The sequence below is a fragment of the Cervus elaphus genome, chromosome 5 (genome assembly GCF_910594005.1).
Source record: "Cervus elaphus chromosome 5, mCerEla1.1, whole genome shotgun sequence".
Taxonomy (NCBI): Eukaryota; Metazoa; Chordata; class Mammalia; order Artiodactyla; family Cervidae; genus Cervus; species Cervus elaphus.
Window position 1 is genome coordinate 34230545 of NC_057819.1, and position 6052 is coordinate 34236596.

Genomic DNA, 6052 nt, shown 5'->3' on the forward strand with positions numbered 1-6052 from the left:
ATGCCTGGGATGGATCGTTATAATGAAGAGAAAAACTTACATTTATACTAGAAATTTTAACAAGCATGGAAAGGGAAAAGTCTGAGATTTGATCCTTGGCAATTTTTAGAAAGCACAGTTTAGTAAAGCTACCCGGGGCGTAATCCAGGTTGTCCGCTAGAGTGTGAGGTAGATGCTGGCTTCACTGCTGCTGCGCTTTGTGGTGGCCCCAGAGAGTGAACATTTTCATTTTTCCCATGGCAGCCGATTCTTTGGTACCAGTTTCCGTTGGTTTCCCCTTTTCTCCATTGGTCCTGTGCAGAAAGGCTTTCACATTGCATCCATGTTCTGGGAGTAAAGTGCAGACTGGAGATAGAGATTCCTGCAGGGTCGGGAACAGGGCCAAAGCCCCCAGAGTGGGTTGCACCTCAGTAATCTGTTTCTTTTCTAGATGTGGAACCCTGGAACAACTCAGGTGATTTCAGAAGAGTTGCTGTTTTCTTAGAAACAGAAGGAAGACTGTAATTCTTTCAAAGAACATTTGGTTTTGATTTAAATACCAAGACTAGAGATTGGCCCTTCCTTTGATATCACTCTAGCTATATGAAGAGGGAAAAGAAATTAAACTCACCAAGGAAAACATCACAAAAGGAAATCATTGTAATGGTGCAAAATAGAGGTACAGAGCTATGCAGAGAAAGCAGGAAGTGAAGTATCTCCCTACTCGCTTGAGTCGACTTATCTGTCCTGGCTTCCAGATGTCAGGAGGGGCTGACCCTTTGGTGTTAACTTTATTTGGTAAGCCCTAAGTGCTTCAGATAATAGATTACTACAAACAATGAGGAATTTTTATTCTTTGGTTTTGTTTAGAAGTCTTCAAGATGTAGAGTTCAGAAAGAAATTTCTCAGACCTGATTTCTAGTAATTAAACCAACAACAATTCTAAAATGCTATTTATTTGTGTCTGTAAGACTGTACATATACTACCAACCTCATAGTGTTGCGGGTTTTTTTCTCACAAGTTTGAGTTTTGTTTTTTTTTAATGAAATGCTTCAGTTGTCATTTTATCTTTGCACTTCAGGTAGCTCATGACAGTTTTATTGTGCTCATTTTAGCACATAATAACCCACAGAGTGGGGATGAGATTTGGATTTTTTTCTTTGTTACTAAAAGTTCTTTTACTCATTTGTTCTTGTGACCATAGTGATGCAAATAGAGTGAATGGATGAGTGAATAGTTGGCTTAATACACAGTTATTTTACTTAAGTGCTTTTTTTTTTGACAGGATAATTATGAATGTATATATTTTAATTGCACTGGTACATTGAACATGTCAGTGTCTATACCACTGAACCAACAGAACATTTTTCTGGCTAATGGATATCTGGTAATAATGTCTTGATTTTCCTTTGGAACTCAACTACATAGAAGGGTTTTTTGTTTTCCTTTTTTTCCCTCAGCAGTGGAAGAAGCACAGGTGATTGTTCATTGATGTCATTTCAATTGTTATTTTTAAAAATCAACTTATAAGAATGCTAAAAGATAAAGTATTTATACTGGAGTAATATATGTAAAGTGATAATTAAAAAATTATCTGTGCAGATACAGTACCCTTAAGAAGACATACAAGTCAGATTTGGAAGTTTTCAACTTTTAACTGATGCTATCAATTTAACCAGCAGTTATCCAGATGAAAAAGAGTGTAAAGAACATTCTAGGTCAAACAGGAGGTAAAGAGATAAAGCATTTCCATTATAATATAAATCAATGCAATAATTCAAGATATCTTTCATTGAGAAAGTTTCTCTCATAGCTAGGTAGATGTATATATTTGCGGGTGTATACATAACCAATCATATACTATATATTTAGTATATATTATGTATAGTGTATACATATATATACACATTAGTTATACATGTACACTATATATATATACATAATATGTATACATGTATATATATGCATATGTATATATAATATGCTGCAGCTACAGTAAACTCTTCCAAATGCTCAAAGAAGCTTTTTTTTCCCTTTTGGCTCTTGGTCTTCAGATATATTCATCATTTGACATGGACCAGTGCAACTCAAAGGTGATCTGTGAACTAGTTGGCTACCAATCTATCTATGATGATATAAAGAGATCAAGCCACTTGAAAAACTGTTTTCAAGCCACTTGAAAAATATGCACACATCAACACTCACAAGTTTAACATTCAAATGTATAACCCCACAGGGCATCACATCACTGTCATTGAGAAGAGTATGACATTCAATTCAGAGAAAGATGGAAAAATATGTCAGCCCAACTAAAGAATAGGATCATGTAGCTCCCTTAAAATGTTAACATTTAAAATCTTAGCTACCTGTCTTCTAAACCTGTATAGATATTTGGTTCAGCGTTAATCAAAAAGTGAACTACCCTTCACTCTCCACACTCAATTGCTTAATTTCAGATAAAAGAGACAAAGTGCCAACTGCTTTGATTTATCAATGATTTCATATCATTTTCTTTTTGAGTGACAATCTTTCCATTTGATAGACTTTTTAGTCTGATTCAAAGCAGTAATTGGAATTACTGTTACAGCATCATCAGAATAAAACCTCCAGGAGAGCACATTACTTTAACTGTGGGCATGGCAGACAGATGAACTGATATTAGGAGACTTATATAGTCCTTGTCTCTGTTAACATAACAAATTATTTCTTCTAAAACAAGCTTCCAGTTGACTAAGGAAGAAATTTCTTCTTGTTTGAGAGAGATATTTGATTGAGGCTGGCACTTTTATAATTAAATCCAAGGGAAGAAAAGCAAACCTAGAGAGTGAAAAGAAAGTCATGGAAATAATTTTAGTAATAATATTTGGAAACAGCCTTTGGTAGATGTCCCATGAAGAGATGGGAAAGATTTTCAAAATAAACCTACTCCACTAAGATAAATTAAGCAGAATATCTGGATTAAGTGTAAGCATTGCTCATTGGCGGTAATATGATTACTATAGACAGGAATCTATATATGAAGTTTTAAAATACTGACATAAACAAACAAATAATCCAAATATAAAGAATGAGGAGACTGACACTGCACTGGGGAAAATATGTTTTGTAAAGGAGGAGGGAATATCTGGTATTTCTGGCACATAGCATCAGTACCTTCAGTTGAAGGTGACGGCAAGCATAAAGAAATGGCCCTAAGGACTTAAGAAGCAATAAGGATTAGTGTTCACAGTCTTAAGACTGTTGTTTTGAACAGAAGACAAAACATATTTAATAATGAAGACAGATCCACAAAATTGAATCTCACTGGATATCTCTGCAATGGTGAACATATAAAGAAAGGAATTTTAAAGCAGAACACAAATAGATTCTAAATAATACATTGAAATCTATTCCAAACTAATGTCCCAACTCCTGAACTCATAAATATTTGGGAAGGTAGTTTCGGATATGAATTAACCTTTCATCAATTTCAGAGATAAAGCTCATTGTGAGAGGATTACTATTTCTTACTGGTAGCATAATTTCATTTTTATCTTCAAGTTTTGGACAGTTTGAAGAATTTGGGTTATACCTTGCTTGAAACAATCTTAGGAGAGAATGACAGCATGAAGTTAAAATCAGAATGGGGAATTGTGAAAATTTGGGATTCTGAATAAGTCTAAGAATCCAAGATGTGGGGAAATCAGTGATTAATCACTTGTATTAGTAATTTTATATAACACGTAGGGAGAGTTACTATGCAGGGCTGAATATTATAGAGGTACTTGGAACAAAATGACTGCTTCTACTTTTGAAAACATTGATTTGAGGATATTTGACCAAAAATAGTAGAGAAGTAAGTAAAATTCAGTCCAGAGAAACTACCTGTAACTTGGACTTTATAGGTATGACTGTCTTTTTGTTAAAGCTGTTTGTTGTGTTGACTTAGAAGAATTTACAAAAGGGTAAATACTTTTAGGTAGACATGTCATTTGAAAACTGAAGAGAAATGCAGCTCTGAGAAAAATAAGGGGGATTCTACAACATTATCAAATAAATAAAAATCAATAGGAAGACACTATTAAAAAAATATGAAGGTAAGCCAGGTATTGGGAAGAAATATTTTGCCAAAGAACTGATATAAAGAATATATAATAAAAATAAAATAATATATAATATTATAATATATATAATATATTAATATTAAATAATATATAAAATATAATAAATATATAATTATTTATATATATTAATTAAATATATTTAATAATATAATATTATAATTATATTATTATATATAAAATATATAATATATAAATATATAATTATATATACTTATAATAAATATATATTTATTAAATATAATATATAAAAATAAAATATAATAAAAAATAATGTAAATATATTTTAAAACATAATGCTCATTTTTTAACTTGAACCAAATTTATATTTTGTTGTTTGATTTGATAAACATTCTTTTTATCTGAAAGTGTTAGTCCTTCAGTTGTTTTTGACTTTTTGTGACCCAATGGACTGAAGCCCATCAAGCTCCTCTGTCCATGGAATTTTCCAGGCAAGAATACTGGAGTGGATTGCCATTTCCTTCTAAAGGGGATATTCCTCACCCAAGGATCGAACCTGGGTCTCCAACATTGTGGCAGATTTTTTACCATCTGAGCCACCAGGGAAGCCAAATCAAGCATATAGTGACACTGTGGGCAAAGGCAGTCTCTCATAGATGCATTCTTTCTTTAAATCTTCTTTTAAAATTTATTTTATTGGTTTGCAATTACCAAAACATTGTGAATTTAAGGTGTATAATGTGCTAATCTGATACATTTAGATGTTGCAGTACAATGACCATCACCTCTAAACATGCAATTTATTGATCCCCCCACTGGGCAGCATAAGAATGAAGTTGTACCTGGGGGTTCACTTCCTCACCAAGAGATAAAGAAACCTTCCTTATAACCTGTGTGTGCTTATCACCTTGTCTAAGATTATCTTTCCGTGTTTCACAATCAATGTGTGCTCCTTTGCCCTGCTTAAACGTGCATGTCAAATGGTACCTAGTCCACCCACATCCTTCTCTGTCCCCTAGAGGAAGGGGGCAGGGTCCTTCATTCTGCTGCACACAAGCTGTGTATTCTTGTCTGCTGCCCCTGGAAGAGATCCCATGGCCATGGGGGTGCCAATACCCTCTACTGAAATTGATCTTGCTCCATTTCTTTGTCCATCCTGTCCTTGACTGTGGTGTGTGTTCCTCAAGGACTCTAAAACAAGATGCAGTGGGCATAGTCTTCAAACTTCTGCTACTGGTTATACACAAAGGATGCCACTTGTATGCCAGATATACCATGACTAAAATGGAAAAAAAAAAAAACAACTTATTAAACTCCTACAGAGGGAGAATTTTTTTTTTTTTAAAGAAAATACTTAAGATTTCTAACCCATTAAATACATGGCCTCAAAGATTCTGTGGTATTGTACAAGAAAATCTTGAGGTATAAATGAAAGTTGGGGAATGAAAGTAGAAGAAGCAAAGTATGTATTGATACATTTAGAAAATGAGTGATTTATCTTCGTGTGTGTGTGTGTGTGTGTGTGTGTGTGTGTGTGTGTGTGTGTGCGTATAGAATGAACATTTTCTAGTAGACATAGTGGGATGATATGCCCAAGTGGTTAAGGCAATGGACTACTAACCCACTGTGCTCTTCATGTGTGGGTTCAAATCCTATCCTTTCCAAGCTTTCCAGTGGTGGGGAATGCAATTTTGGGGGCTTCCCTGGTGGCTCAGTGGTAGAGAATCCGCCTATGAATGCAAGAGATGCAGGTTTGATCCCTGGGTCAGGAAGATCCCCTGGAGAAGGAAATGGCAACCCAATTCAGTATATTTGTCTGGGAGATCCCATGGACAGAGGTCAGGTGGACTACAGTGCATAGGGTTATAAAAACAGTTGGACACAACTTAGTAACTAAACAACAACAAAATAGACATAAGGGAGATATGATTTTCCCAGATATACTTTAATACAAAGACTAAAACAGAAAGTTTTATCCGTGAAATATGTTATACAACATTCCATAACATCT